The sequence below is a fragment of the Perognathus longimembris genome, chromosome 2 (assembly GCF_023159225.1).
Source record: "Perognathus longimembris pacificus isolate PPM17 chromosome 2, ASM2315922v1, whole genome shotgun sequence".
Taxonomy (NCBI): domain Eukaryota; kingdom Metazoa; phylum Chordata; class Mammalia; order Rodentia; family Heteromyidae; genus Perognathus; species Perognathus longimembris.
This window is the reverse complement of record NC_063162.1, coordinates 140,406,920-140,423,104: the sequence shown is the minus strand read 5'-3', so window position 1 is coordinate 140,423,104 and position 16,185 is coordinate 140,406,920. Positions and strand designations below refer to the sequence as shown.

Sequence of the window (16,185 nt, the reverse complement as noted above, 5' to 3'; positions counted from 1 at the left end):
TCATCATCTTATTCTCAATGGTACATGACACACTACAGGTCTCCCATAAATGTTTATAGGAAGACTGAAAGAATCATGTAGATTAGACGCCCATGCCTTTTTATCAAGGTTTCCATAAGGAAAAAATGCAATGACACATGGGGCTTGTATCCGAATGTGCCTGACTCTGAAATCCACATTCCCAATCATTTGGCTGTACTGTCTATTTTCTAGAGCCAGAAATAGCAATTGCTCAGGATTTTGTTGCTAACAACCACATAGAGGAGACTGTCAACAACTGCTGTGGCTCACCAACCTGTCACACTTGCCCTTATTGCCATCTCCTCTCGTGGCATCATCTCACTGGATATGTTAGACTTTTCAAGATGCCCAAGTTCCTTGGTATTCTGGGTAGATGTTGCTCTGGAAGTCAGGCTTTATGAGATGAATATGAAAGACATGATGCTTTTTTTAAAATTAAATTTTATTGACAAGGTGTTGTGCAAACGGGGTACAGTTACATAATACCTTACTCCCTCATTTTTCTTTCCCTTCCCTAGATCAGGTAGGCATATATACAGTACCCAGTGTACCAAAATCATATACAGTAACCACGTCGCATACGCCAAAGGAAACTCACCTAGAACTTTACATGTAACGTCAACAATAGAATCCTCCTGTGTCCTCTTGGAGTTGTTTTTGCTTATCCTCGCCTAATATGATCATGTGTACATAGCTGTTGAGCTATTGTGATCCACTGATAGGTCTATTCTAGACTTTTTATGTTTAGTAGTTGTTTGGTTTTAGATACATAATGTAAAGTCACTGACCCAAAGATGTGGAAATACCGTTTGAAAAGAAGTTTGTTGTTTTGCAGACCTGGTCTCTACTGTTCCTCTTCCTCCTCACACACCCTAACAGTCATATATCAAGGAGACCATGCCCCCTTTGTTCTCTGTGTTCTAGGCTTGTCTCGCTCAACATTATTTGTTCAAGCTCTGACCATTTCCCTGCGAATACCAATATTTTATCACTTCTAATCGCTATGTAGTATTCCATTGTGTATAGGTACCACATTTTTTGGATCCATTCATCTGTAGTGGGGCATCTGGGTTGTTTCCATATTTTGGCTATTGTGAATTGTGCAGCGATAAACATGGATGTGCAGATGTCTTTATGATATCCTGAGACCTGTTATTCAGGATAGATGCCTAGAAGTGCTATGGCTGGGTCATAGAGTATGTCTATGCTGAGCTTTTTGAGGAACCTCCATACTGTTCTCCAAAGTGGTTGTACTAATTTTCACTCCCACCAACAGTGGTGAAGGGTTCCTCTTTCCCTGCATCCCCTCCAGCATTTGTTGTTGCCTGAGTTCAGAGTATAGGCCGTTCTAACTAGAGTGAGGTGGTATCTCAGGGTTGTTTTTATTTGCATTTCCTTTACTGCCAGGGATGTTGAACATTTCCTCATGTTTCTTTGCCATTTTTATCTCTTCTCCTGTTTAGTCTGTCTTTAGCTCCTTTGCCCAGACATGATGCTTTTGTATACCAGTGTCATGCAGAGATTTTTAAAGGAAATTATCTTTCAGTGTTGACTCACAGCTCCAATTTCCTCCCATCTCCACTACATACACCTGCACTTGGTTGTACACATTACTCACACATGTGCTTATGGGAAGCAAGCTGAGCAGAGACATAAATCTGAGAAAATGACTCATTACCATCCTTACCTCTCCAGTAACTAAGGCTTTGTGACAGTGTTGGACACTATGACCTTCTCTGGAGATTCATCTCTCCCGGGATCTTGGGGTCTTCTATACATAGATTTTGGGGGCTATCCCTCTCATAAGTGATGAGACTTGGAAGAATCCCAGCAGTGGGCACAAAGGAGATTTTTCTCTAAAGTCCTCTTGAACAAAGTGAGCAGTTTCAATAATACACAACACATTTTTATCATTTGCATGCCCTAAGATCATCAAGATGAAAAGATATTTAAATCAAACTTCTACTCTGTATAAAAGAAAATATACAGAGAGAAAATGATAGTGATAGAGAAAGCAGTGGTTATTGTGGCTTGTTTGGGTACAGAAGCTTCAAACTCCCAGCCCAGAATTACAAGATGGGAGCTCAAAATCCTCAATGGCACACTCTTGCCTTCACCTTCATTTCCTGGACCCATATATGCTTCCTGCTAGGGATACTACACTAATAGTGGCTTAATGTACATATTGATTCTGAAAGCATGGAGTCCTTTACTATAGTGTATGGCCTCTGAGCTTCTGTTGAAGCTGTACCTTTATGCTCTTATGAGGTAAATTCTGAATGGTGAGGTATCTTAAAAGGCAGGGGGTAAGGAGGAGAGGAAGGGAGACAGATGATCAGATAACAAGCCCTCTATGGCAGGTTTTTTTTTTTTAAAGGAACATATGAGCTGTGTATCTCTGTGGCTGACAGGATAGTCACACCACTGAAAACCACAGATAATTTTTGCCACACAAGTCATATCCAGGGAAATACATTCATATCCTTTAAAAAGCAATGTCAATATATATAAAGCCTGATCAAACTAATGAAAGTTGAGGGAATACATAAGAATGTTACAAGAAATGTCTCACGAGGCACTGGTGGCTCATGTCTGTAATCCTAGTTACTCAGAAGGCTGAGATTTGAGGATCACAGTTAAAAGTCAGCCCAGACAGAAAAGTCCATGTGACACTTATTTCTACTTAACCAGCAAAAAGCCTGAAGTGGAGGTGTAGGTCAGGTGGTAAAGACATTTATACTTATCTAAACAAGTAAGAGATCGAAGGGTAACATGATAATTATGAGATATATTTTTTTCATTTAAAGAGATGATTGATATCTAATCAAAATAGTAGCTGCAGTATAGTGAAATATACTTTTGATCTTTATGCAGTTTCCTGTTGTTATTCAACTCCTAAAATTTCTGGAACCTTCAAAGTGACAAATGTCTTTTGTATACTAATTAGATTATTTAATGGCTGGAGCCTCAAGATAGATTGATGATGCAAGCTGGTTACCAGAAAGACCAGTTACAAAGATTGTAAGTTTTCATAGCCACCAACCCCCAACCTCTAGAGAGGGGAGGGGAGGAGAGAAAGTCTGAAGATTAAACTGATCACCAAAGGCCAATGATTGAATCAATCACAGCTATGCAATGAAGCCACCAAAACTCAAAAAGTATGAGATCGTTCAGACAGGGTAATACAGTGTGGTTTCTAAAAGGTGGTATGCCAGGAGAAGTATGGAAGCTCCGTACCACTTTCCCCATCCCTTACCTTAGGCATCTCTCCATCTATATCCTTTTTAATACCCTCCTAATATACTGGCAAATATAAGAAAATGTTCCCTCAGGTTCTACTAAGCCACACTAACAAATTGATCAAGCCCCATAGGGAGAACATTGAAATCCCAATTTACAGTCTATATATGGGGCTTGTAATTCACATCCAAAGTCCAGGGAACAGCCTATGGGACTGGACTCTAAAACTAGATTCTGTCACTAACTCCAAGTAGATAATGTTAGGATTGAATTGGATTAGAGGACACACAGGTGGTGGCCCTTGTTGAAGGACTACTTGGCAAACAAAAGAAAACTCCTGCACATATCTAAGGTCATAGAAACAGTGTTGTGAGAAAATGAATTATTATTGTAATCTCTGAATAACAATATAATGGCTATTAGAACTTACATAAAAATAAAATACATGACAAAAATAGCACAACGAATTAGAAAAGAGGAATTGATAAATGTATTTGTAAGATTTTGCTGTTGTAGTGCTAGGAAATGAACCAATAGCCTCATGTATATTACAAACATACTCTACTACTGAGCTACACTGAGTCCACCAAGAATCTTATATTATATGTGATTAGTATGGTGCTATTAAAAGCTAGACTGCAATGTATTAAAGATATGTTAAAGATATAAACCCTAGGACATCCACCAAAAATTTAAAAATGTGTGATTCTAATAAGCCAACTAGTAGAGATGAAATAGAATCACAAAATATACTTACTTCCAAAGAAAATGGGAGGACAAATAGTTGGGACAGAAAGTTAATAATGTAGAAGACTGAAATTCAACTATAGCAGTAAATTACACTAAATGTAAATGGCTTAACTAAAAGGTGGTGCTTATCAGACTCTATTAAAAAGTAAGACTCCATAGATGCTGCCTATAATATATGCTGCTGTCTCTCCAGCCTGGGCCCCAGAATGAACACAGACTGTTTTGCTTAAAGCGACTTAATTGGACATCTTTCAAAGAATTAAGGCCTTTCATTACTTGTAGGAAATGGAGTCATTATATCCTAATCTTGCCTCAATTCCATTTTCTCTCTTTTACTTCAAGGGTATTAATTATACTGACAATTTCACTGCATCCTATATATTTCTTGTTCTGTTTTGTATTTTTAATTTGTCTCTATGAGTTTCGTTGTGGGAAAATGCTCCACAGTCTAGCTCACTAATTTTCTTCTCAGCTCTGCCTAATTTTGTATAAAACTCACATACTGAATTCTTAATTTTAGTGATTATCAGTTCAAAATTTTCTAGTTGTGTCTTTTTCAACTCTATGATGTAATCTTTTTTGTTGTGCAACTGTAGTTTGTGATAGTGCTTTCAACTGTTTCTAATTCTTTCTACAATTTTGAAAACTTATTTTTCTTGTCTTTTCTTTTTTTGGAATTGAACCCATGATGTTACATTTGCTAAGGTAAGTACTTTGCCACTGAGCTACATCCCGGTCCTTCTGCACAGACGGTAGTTTGCCCTTTTGTTTGCTATATGAAAAGAATGCATTTTTAAAAAAATAATCTCTCTGATAATTCTTGATTTTTGTTATCAGTTTTTGGTTTGTCAGGTTCTTAATTTGCAGTCTTTTAACTTGATAGGCATTTCACAATTTTCTTTTTCTTGGACATTTTATTTTTTATTTATTTACTTACCTACTTGTTTATGTATTTATTGCCAGTCCTGGGGCTTGAACTCAGGGCCTGGGCACTGACCCTGAACTTCTTTTGCTCAAGGCTAGCACTCTACAACTTGAGCTACAACATCACTTCCTGCTTTTTCTGTGCATGAAGTACTGAGGAATCAAACCTAAGGCTTCGTGCATGCTAGGCAAGCACTCTACCATTGAGCTACCTTCTCAGCCCCTGGACATTTTATTTTTAAAATTACTTCCTGATACAATTTAAAAGCTAGAGTAAAGTACACTTACCCCCTTACTTTTTTTTCCTTCTATAAAGTAACTTGTGGTGTTAGTAGTAGTTCAAGGACAAGGTGACCACTGGAATTGGGTCTCTATGCACTACCGCTTTATAGTGACTACAGGCTTCAAGGCCCGCGTACTACCACTTGAGCCATCGCCCCAATTCCCTTCTGGGGTATTTTAGTAAGCCAATGAAAGGCAGAAAATCTCTTCCTGGTATTGTTGAATTATAACCTCTGGGTTTTTTAGGCTCAGATGGTCAAGAAGCCACTTCCTTCAGATTGGCAAATGACCCAGGGTAAAAGCAGTAATCCTCTAGCATATATAATAAGGGTGGTGAATTCTTCTGTTTGATGGACGAGATTCTTTACCTTTGGCCATTGGTCAAAGGCAGCCTTGTCTTTTCAGATGCCTTTGAGAGATGAAATGCCCTTTAGACAGAAATGGTTTCAACTCCTTCCATTTCAAAGACTACTACATTTTTGTCTTTGATGGTTTTAGTAAATGGTAGTCTTTATCCAACTTCTTTTCAGTTCTCTTTTGTGAAAGGATAAAAGGACTTACATTTAAATCACAGGATAGAGTCCTATCACCTAGAATTCACCCCACTTATATGGTATTGACATGTTCCATCTTTTTCTTTTTTTTTTATAGGCTCCAACATGTAACCTAAGGAAGAAGAGGAATAATGCTTTGCTACATATTAGTGCTGTGTCTACCTTTGCCTCTTTTGCACATTAAGGAGGAAGTTTTGTCAGAATCACCTTGCACACTAATTCTGTTATCCAGAAATTTCAATTTATATACATACACAACAACTCTACTAAAAACCTCTCAGCAAGTCCAACACAGTAGCACGTGTATAGATTCCTAGCACTCTAATAGACAGAGCAAGGAAAATAGTAAGTTTACAGGCCAGCCTAGGCAGCTTTTATCATGTATGTTTCAGAAAACGATGAGTGAAATTTAATGAATTTTACAATATTGTTGCATGTACTTTTTTGTGTTTGTGTTGTGCTGGAGACTGAACTCAGGATACCATGCATGATAGAAATACACTGAACTGTACCTCATCTTTTATCTCATGCATTTTCCATTATTTCATATCCTTATAATTGACATATAGAAATACTATTGACTTATTTTTTAAAATAATTGATTTTTGCAGTACTGGAGATCAAACTAGTGCCTGGTACAACTGTTCTATCACTGACCTACATCTTCCTCCTGATTTATTTAACTTTATTTTGGGGGAAGTAGAATCTAGGGCCAAGTCTGTACTGCTGAGCTACACCCCTAGTCCTTGATACTGATTTTTTTTTTTGTAGTTTGATGCTATTTAGTTTTGTATCTTTTTGTATATTCTCTTGGACATCTTGTACTGCCAATGATAAGAAAAGTTGCTTTTTCTTTTTTGATTTCTTCTAGTTATCTTCTTTTTCTATGTCCTTTTGCATAAGCTAGCCTTCTCACTATGATGCTGAATAGGAATCATGATAGTAGTGAGTATCTTGGTCACGTAAAGAAAAATGTTCATAAAGTTCCATCATTAATTTAACATTTGCTATGGGTTTTTAATGGACTTGTAAAGTCTACTAACATCCTTTTATTTCTAGTTTGTAAATATATATTTTAAAGATTAAGCATTGACTTCCATTGAAATCTTGTTCTGTATCCATTCAAATTATATGTATTTGCTTTCAATTTGTTGATGTGCTAAATTATACCGCATTCATCTCCATATGTGAAGATATTGAATAAGAATAGTTAAATAAGCTGGGCTGCTACTCTGGAGGCTGAGATCAGAGGATCATACTTTGAAGCTAGGGGCAGGAAAGTCATCTCCAATAACCACCAAAAAGAGTGGAAGAAGAACCATTGCTCAAGTGGTAGAGTGCTAGCCTTGGGTGAAAAAACCCAGGAAAAGCATCTAGGCTCTGAGTTCAAACCTCAGGACTGACACAAGGACTAAAATAGTTAAATAAGGGAGGGATTTTCTTAAAATTTTTAATTGTTGTTTTGAAGGTGATGTATAGAGGGGTTAGTTTCCTAAGTCAGGTAATGAGAATACTTCTTTTTGGGTAATGTCATCACTTCCTTTGTTCTCTTACAGTTTTTCCCAGGGAGGGATTTTCTGTTTTTGAATGACTCCCAAAACTAGCTAGCAAAAATAAGCAGGTCTGGTATCTTACAAAAGGGAAAACTCAGCTACAATAATTTTTCATGAATATGGCCTTGAATAATATAATTGTATTTATGATGACATATATTACTCATATTTTATTGTTTTTATTTTTGTTTTTGTTGCCAGTCCTGGGGCGTGGCCTCAGGGTCTAAGCACTGTCCCTGGCTTCTTTTTGCTCTAGGCTAGCACTCTGCCACTTGAGCCACAGCGCCACTTCTGGCCTTTTCTATATATGTGGTGCTGAGGAATCGAACCCAGGGCTTCATCTATACGAGGCGAGCACTCTTACCACTAGGCCATATTCCCAGCATATTTTAAAAAGCTCAAAAGTATTTGTATCTCATAAAATAGCAGTAACATAACACTTGTGTGTCTGTAATACAGATGAAAAAATAGACTACCACCAGTGTGTTAGAAGAGTCTATGTAACTCTTCAAGGCCATGTTCCTTTCTCCCTATAGAAGTAAACATATTCTCGATTTTACATGAAACATGTTTTCCTTTGAGATTTTAATTCTCTGTATGTAACCATAGGCAAAATGTAGTTCTACCTGTTTTTGAGCTCTATATAAATGTTTTGCATTATCATCTAATCATCTGTGACTGCCTTCCTTTGCCCCATTATTTTTGAAAGTCATTCTTTGGAACTTAAGCTGTAGTTTTCTCATTTTTTTGTCCTAGTATTATACTGTGTTAAATTGCTCCTGTTTATTTAACCATTCTACTGTTGATTAACGTTTGAACTGTTTCCATTGCTTTTGTAACTACAACTAATGCTGCCATTAAGTAGTGGCATACTTGATTAGGGAACACACATACAGAGTACTGTTTGGATGTAGGGTACATACTAACGGGCCATTTGAGTTTCCTATTATGAGTGATTAGTTTTTTAAGTCAGAACAGGCAACTACAGTCTGAAAGGCAGCTACCTGTTTTGGTAGCATAATAGAAATTCAAAATCACACTGGGCACCGGTAGCTCATTCCTGTAAATCTAGCTACTCAGGAGGCTGAGATCTGAGGATCACAGTTCAAAACCAGCCTGGGCAGGAATGTCTGTGAGACTCTTATCTCCAACTAACCACCAGAAAACTGGAAGTGGCACTGTGGCTCAAGTGGTAGAGCACTAGCCTTGAGCTGAAGAGCTCAGGGACAGTGCCCAGGCCCAGAGCTCAAGCCCCACAACCTACAAAAAAAGAAAGAAAGAAATTTAAGGTCAGACTTTTGTTTTGATTTAAATATTTTACTCATTATGGGCTTTTTCATTAATTTTAATTTTGAGAATAGTTTTAGAACATTTCTTACTCTTATTATAAAGTATTTGATGATGAAGTATTCAATTTTGTGCCCAAGGCAAATAACTCCTATACCTCACCCTCTTCTCAGTCTTGTCCAGGTCCAAGCTCCAGGCAGCATTTCAGTAGTCACTTCCCAACTAGACTCTGCACCTCTACATTTGCCATTTGTCCCAGATCCATTCTCCACATGGTAGTCACACAGGTCTTTTGAAAAGATAAATCCAGTCATGTTATTCCATTGCTTTATGGTTCAATTGTTGCTTACTCTACTTGGGATAAAATATAAACTTCATGCAAAGCAGTGCACAATCTAAATCTTGCTTCCTTCCAATCTAAACTAACTGAACCACCAGATACCAGAGCCCAGCTAAGTTATCTATTTTTTAAAAAATCTATTAAGCTGCTAGGCACTGGTGGCTTACAGTTGTTAATCATAGCTGCTCAGAAGGCTGAGATCTGAGGAATGTAGTTCAAAGCCAACCCAGGTAGGAAGGCCTTGAGATTCTTATCTATGCCCTCCTCCTCTCAAAAAAGCCAGAAGTGGAGCTGTGGCTCTAGTGGTAGAGTGCTTGAGCAAAACAGCTTAGGGACAGTGCCCAGGCCTTGAGCTTAAAACCCAGGAGCAACATACTCTCTCTCTCATTAAGTTAATTCGTATACATAGCAATAAACAAATGCAGTAATGTATAAAGTTATGGCTGGACATGGTTGGGTATATCTGTAATCCCAGCACATAGGAGGATGATGCAAGAGGATAAACAATTCTAGGATAGCCTACAGTACATTAGGTGACCCTGTCTTGTTTAAAAAAAAACAAAAACCTGGGCTCATGCCCAGTGGCTCATACCTGTAATCCTACTTACTCAGGGGGCTGAGAGCTGGGATCATGGTTCAAAGCCAGCCCAAGCAGGAAAGTTCAAGAGCTTCTTATCTCCAATTAATCACCATAAATCTTTAAAAGGAACAACAGTCTGAAGGATAGTGATGCTAATTAGTTGGGGACCTAAGACTGTCACTTCCTTACAATGTTCATCACCGAATGGTTTTCAATATAGAATTGGCATTGCCTTTAGTACTGGATAGTGTGGAGAGTATGGCTTACTTTTTCAGGACAGGGACCAAGTATGCTTAGCTTTGGGTAAAATATGGTACTATTCCTCCCAAGGAAAAGTATCTTTGTGTCCCTCGTGACTTGCAAATGTCCCACCACAGGTGAAAAAAAAAGTTCAGAGTTATCTGAATCTAAACACTTAATGTGGTTTCTTAAAAATGTTTTGTTTTTGTGCTAATCCTAAGAGTTTGCACCCATTGCTTTGGGAGCTATTCCAGAGCTTTTGTGTTCACGGCTAGTGCTGTACCACTCGAACTACAGCTCCACGTCTAGCTTTTTAGTAGTTAATTGGAGATAAGAGTCTCATGGACTTTACTGCCTGGAATGGCTTTGAGAAGCCAATTACATGCATAGCTTCTGGCGCCCAGCCTGTCTGTCGTCTGTCTGTCTTTCTTTTAGATTCATATATTTCAAATTACAATCTTCCCCGACTCGTCTTCCTTTTTAATTTTTTTTTAAAAATTCAGCAATTACGCTGTGCATTTCAATCACATATACTTAAAAAAAGAAAGATCTATCCCTCTCTCCCTCCTCCCACCCCAGGAATGAGAACAGGGAATGTTGTGCTTTCCTCACGACGACCACAACAGTGTCTGGCATGGGGGGGGGGCGGGCAGGGGCCCAGTGACTATTATTTTGTTGTGTGTACACGGGTGGAAGGGTAGCCCTCAAGAAGGAACAAACCCGGACTCCTCGGGGCGCCACTCCCACCCGAGTTCCAGGCGGCGATCGCTCCGGACCAGCCGTGCATCGCCCGGTTTTGGCGCCGCGCTCTCAGGTTCTTGGTGGTGGTGGTGGGGTGTGTGGCGAGGCGTGCGGAGCGCGATCGTGAACTTGACCCTACCCCACCCCACAGCACCGGGCACCGGAGGCCGCTCGCGGCCCTCGAGCCCACCTCACCACCCATACAGGCACACAGGCCAATGCAGAAAGAATCCTTCTTCCCCGGCCGTCTGTCTCACCTTCAGCCCCAGATCGTGGGGTGTGTGCGTGGGTGTGTGTGTGTGGGGGAATGGTCTCCAGCGTGCGCCCAGACAGGGAGACAGGGAACGCTCACCTCGGCCTGACATCCCGCCCGGGGAGGAGGTGGGGGTGGGGGTGGGGACGGAGAGAGACACCCCCTCCCACTCCCCCACCCCCGCCACCGCTCTGGGCTCCCCGCAGTTAGTTGGGTTACCCCCGCGCAGAGTTTTGGGCTGCGTACATCTCCGCAGACCCTAAGGAGAATCGCCCCATCACAAGGACCAGGGCGCCGAACACGCGGGCAAAGACGGAAGCAAAACATCAAGCAAGGCGGCGGTCCCTGAGCCACGTGAGGCGGGCACTCCCGGCTGCCCTCGCAGCGTGGACTTCAACTCCCAGCCTGCCTCTGGGCCCGTTACCACCACCACCACCACCACCGCCACCGCCGCCGCCACCACCCTCCCCCTCCATGGACTACAACTCCCAGAGGGCTGCGGGAGACGCCGCCGCAACCTCTCCACTCGATCGCCCGCCACTCGCCCCGCCTCTCTCCCGCCCCTCCCGGCCGGGTTGGCGTGCGCCTGCGCACCGGAGACCGGAGGAGTCTTACCCTAATGTAAGATGGTGGCCCGTCTGGCTGTGGAACCCACCGAAAGCCGAGAGTCTCTCTCTCAGCCGTAAAGGTCGGACTCGCTGAAGCAGTCAGGCCCCCGGTTCTGAAGAGTTTTGTGTTTTTTTTGTTTGTTGTTGTTGTTTGTTTGTTTTCCCCGACACTCGTTCAGTGGTGTTTTGTGAGGAGGCGGCAGCGCGTGGAGTCGGCTCAGGAAAAAGCGAGGCAAGGCAGGCGGGTGAGTCTATGCGGGGCTGGGCTTAGGGGAAACCCGGGGTTGACCGGCTACGAGAGAGCGGAGGCTTCGCCGGGACCGTGCAGGCCGCACCCCCCTTCCTCCCCACCCCCAGCCTCGTCTTCACCCTCCTCCTCCTCCTCCTCGGCCGCCCTCCTCCTCCTCCTCTTCCTCCCTCTCCCCTCTACGCCACAGCAGTTACCACCAGGAAAAGGCAGCGGGGCCGGCGGCGGCGGCGGCGGCGGCCGCGGCGGCGGCGGTGGTGGCGGTGGTGGCGGCGGCGGCGCGGCGCTCGCCGGGCTCTTCCTTCGAGAATTTCTTCTTCCTCGGCCGAGCCGAGGACCGTTTCTCGTCTCCAGCTTCCCCCTCCACATCTTCCACCCCCCTCCCTCGTAGCGGCAATAGTCTCAAGTCCCGGCCACTCCTGTTTTCCTCACCCCACTTTCCCTTCTCCGACGTCCTTTCCCACCGGCCCCCCCCCCCCCCCATTTCCCAGGACCCAGAGCCATCACTTCCACCCCGACCTGTGCTGCTGCTGCTGCTGTTGCCGCCGCCGCTGCTGCTGCTGCTGCTTCTCCCCCTCCTGCTCCTTCCTTCGGCTGATCCCCTCTGTCCTGGCTGCAGGGTTGTTGCTCCGCCGCCGCCGTTCTGGACTTCGCTTTTGCCTTCCTCGGGAGGGGGCTTGCAGTCAGCCTTCCCCTCCCCCCTGTCCCCACTCCGGGTCTGTCACAGGCCAGGCTGGAGCTTCTTCCGATTTGCAATTCCCCCCCCCCCCCCCCCCGCTCCCATTCCCGTAGCCACATCTGTCATCTTCAAGCCGCCCCTGAAAAGGACCTAGGTCGTGCGACTGCTGGCTTCTCACCCACCTGTTTCTCGAGAATTGCCCTCTTTCCTGTACAGATTCTTTCAACACAAGCTTCCAGAAAGAAAGAAAGAAAAAGAAAAAAGAGGGTGAGGGGGATACCCCGTGGATGTTTGCTTGAGAAAGTAAAAAGGAAGTTGGGAAGTGAGTGGAGTAGTGAGGTAGGATACTATTGAACGCGATGAGTAAAAGGAGATGTTTCTTGAGCTTACTCAGGGGAGGAACGTTTTTTTCAACTTGCTTTCAGTGATCTGTTTGCGGATTATTCGCTCTGTTGGGACGTGGCTTTCAATCCCCTCTCCACTTTTACTGTCCCCATGCTACTTCTGAATTGCATCTCCCCACAACTCTTAATGTGGGTTCTGATGATATCAAGCGTTTCAAAATAAGATAAATCACACACACACACACACACACACACACACACACACACACAGAATTCATTTGTGAGCTTCGCCTGCAAATGTTTGATTGTATGTAGCTTGATTGCATGTGGATTCTTTGTGGGTTGCAGATCCCTTTTATATTGAGAATTGATTATTGAATGGGTTGTGTTGATGTTCAGCTTGAGAACAGATTTTATGTATGAATAGATTGGAAGTTTCCTCTTTAATATCAGGTTTATTTAATGTTTGGGTCTGGGAAGATTTTTTATTCTTGACATTTCTCTGATGGTAGTTGTCTGCATTAATTGTCTTGAAAATATATTGGGATTGTATGCAAAAGAAGAATCACTATTCTTTGGTAAACTTAAATCCCCTGAATTTTCTGTGGTAAAGAATAGACAGACAAAAAAAAAGCTGTGCTTACATGTGCGTTTGGTGGTACTTAGCTGTCATTTACCTACAGTAGAGAGCAGAATACTAGAAGCAAGAAGTAGCTTAGGGGTTTCCATGTTTTAGCGAAAGCAGAATTGAAATCTAGTGGCGAAGGGCATGATGAGAAGGAGCCTTTGCTGTGATAGACCACTTGGAAATAAATGATCAAGAAAGCTAACATGATTCTGTAGGTCAAAGACACATATGTCAAGTTTGAACATACATAAAATATTGGTGTTCTGAATATATATGTAAAATATTTAAAAGTCATAATGACAATCCCATGCATCTATCTATGTCTTACTGGGCAAAAGTAAGAGTACCATCAGTGTAAATACAAATACAGTTCTTCTTAGTCACTTTTGCACATTACTGGATTATTGTAATTTTTACATACTCACTGAAATTTGAGGAATATTAACATTTGATGCTCCAGTCACTAGATGATGAAAAAGGTTTTCTTTTTATTGGTTTTTTTTTTAAACCAAAGGTAATCTAAGGTTAAAAAGCTGTTTACAAAACTGCTTTTTTTCCTTTCAGTCACTTAGACCTCCATTTAGAGAAACTAAAATTCTGAGAGAAGCAATTTATACAGCAAACATTGTCTCTTAGTTATATCATGAAGTTTTTTTTTAAAGTGTAACTTACATGTAGTTTATCAGTAGGAGTATATAATATAACTGCTCTTTCAACTCCAAGTAAAATAATACACTCTGGTTGGAAAGCTTGTCTCTTTTAACAATCCTATCACAGGTCTAGAAATCCTTGGCAGTCATAGTTGGGTGAATTGTAAGCAATGTGTTCTAAGGAGAGTACGGTTTGTCTGGCAGAAGGGGTGAATGGTTTTAATACATCCTTTTGTGAAGATATTTGGCTCACTAAATATTTTTCAAGTAATTTTTTTCCCTCCATAGTTTTTGCCTGCAGTCATCAAATTCTTAGTTTCACCCCTCTGAAGGCATATGAATTTATTTAAGGATCTTTTGTATGTCTAGAAAAGATATATAAAGTTCTTTGATACTTTGATAAGAAAGAAGCTGAGATTTGTAAATATTTTGGTGTGGCTTAAGTTTTTAACTGTAACATTGTGAACAAAGCAGCTTTGTACATTGATAATTTGTTTTGGTAATTTGGATTTCTTTCTGTCAAGTTCAGTAGTGGTTTCTTCATAAGTGATTTGTATGAGGTTTTAAACATGAATTATTTAAAAGTTGGCTTATGAAAAAAATTTCATTAAGTTGCATAGACAAATTCTTAATTCTATTAGCATGATAGTTATAATCAAACAGCACAATATGGGAAAATAAAATCGTTTTATAGTGTCCCTCAGTTTCAGTCTAAGTGGGAGTGCTAGCAATAGCTTGCCACTCATTACTTTGTAAAAGAAAGTGTTGCCTAAGACTGAACTCTATATTAGCAGAGTTTAGTTATTTCTGTGATGCTGGGGAATTAAACCTGGGGTCTCACACATGCTAGGCAAGTGCTCTCAGGTGTTTTATTGTAAAAATGGTTTTATGTGTCTTAAGAAAATAACTTCTCACCTCCAGAAGTCTCCCCCTTTTCCTCCTCTTAGTTTTAGAAAACACTTCATTTTAACTCTTCATTTTAATGACTTTTTTGAAATAAAACTCAAGAGAATCTAGTTAACTCAGTATTACAGTTTTTGTGGAATATTTAAATGAGATACAGTTTAAATGAGATAAATTGTGAAAACCTCAGCCTCTGCCGAAATTTCATTTGGGTCTGTCAGAATCTGTACTTTTATCATGTCTTTAGGTGTAGAAAGCTACATTGAGTTCAGTTGGTTATGAAGAAAACAGTAGGGAAAGCCAGGCCCCCGTGCTGTTTAGGAGGCTGAGACCCGAGGATCAAAGAAAAATCTACAAAATACAGTCAAATAATTTTGAAATGAATTCTTTGAAAAAAATCACTGTAAAGATCCCAGTGAGCTGCTTTTCTTTTGTCATAAAAATAGAGCTAATATGCTATATTTATAACATGTGTACTCTGTACTTTGGGGCAAAGAAATGGGGTGTGTGTGTGTGTGTGTGTGTGTGTGTGTGTGTGTGTGTGTATACATTTTTTTTTTTTTTTTGGCCAGCCCTGGGGCTTGAACTCAGGGCCTGGGTGCTGTCCCTGAGCCTCCCTGTGCTCGAGGCTAGTGCTCTACCACTTGAGCCACAGTGCCACTTCCAGCTTTTTCTGAGTAGTTTATTGGAGATAAGAGTCTCACAGACTTTCCAGCCTGGGATGACTTCAAACCCCCATCCTCAGGTCTTAGCCTTCTGACTAGCTAGGATTACATGCATCAGTCACCTGGCCTCGCACACTAAATCTTTAAAAATGGATATGGCCACTTTCTATTCAAAATAGGTATTTGCATATTTTTCCTAATAACTGAAGTAGCATAAAATCTAGAAGATACCAAAATATATTAACTAGTTTTACCTGATAATATGCTATTCCACTGGGATGGAAACCATTTACATGTTCCATTTAGATTAAGAAATCCTTGGAGAAAAGTATGTAGTACATCCATTCTAGTTATACTGTTTCCAGAACAGCAAAATCCTCTATAACCTATTTCCCTACTGTTTTCTTTCTTTTTGTGCTGGTTCTGGGGGCTTGAACCTAGGGCTTGGAAACTGTCTCTGAGCTTTTGTGCTCAAGGCTGGTGCTTCATCACTTGAGCTGCAGCTCCACTTCCTGTGTTTTTGGTAGTTAAAGATGGGAGGCTCATGGACTTTCGTGCCCTGGTTGGCTTCAAACTGTAATCCTCACATCTCAGACTCCTGACTAGCTAGGATTGCAGGCATGAGCCATCTGTACTCTGTGCCAGCTTATTTTTTGTTTGTTTGTTTATTGCCAGTCCTGAGGCTTGAACTCAGGC

The 16,185-nt window shown here is 41.3% G+C and overlaps 1 protein-coding gene across 2 annotated transcripts in view; it reads left to right on the top strand.

Annotated features, from left to right (window-relative positions):
* The first annotated feature begins 11,364 nt into the window (after positions 1-11,364).
* Positions 11,365-16,185, top strand: part of Cnot4 (CCR4-NOT transcription complex subunit 4) — a 114,409-nt gene continuing 109,588 nt past the window's right edge. For both annotated transcript variants that reach the window (XM_048340268.1, XM_048340267.1), the window contains exon 1: positions 11,365-11,618. The gene's annotated coding sequence lies outside the window, so the exon portion shown is untranslated. The remainder of the gene's footprint in view (positions 11,619-16,185) is intronic.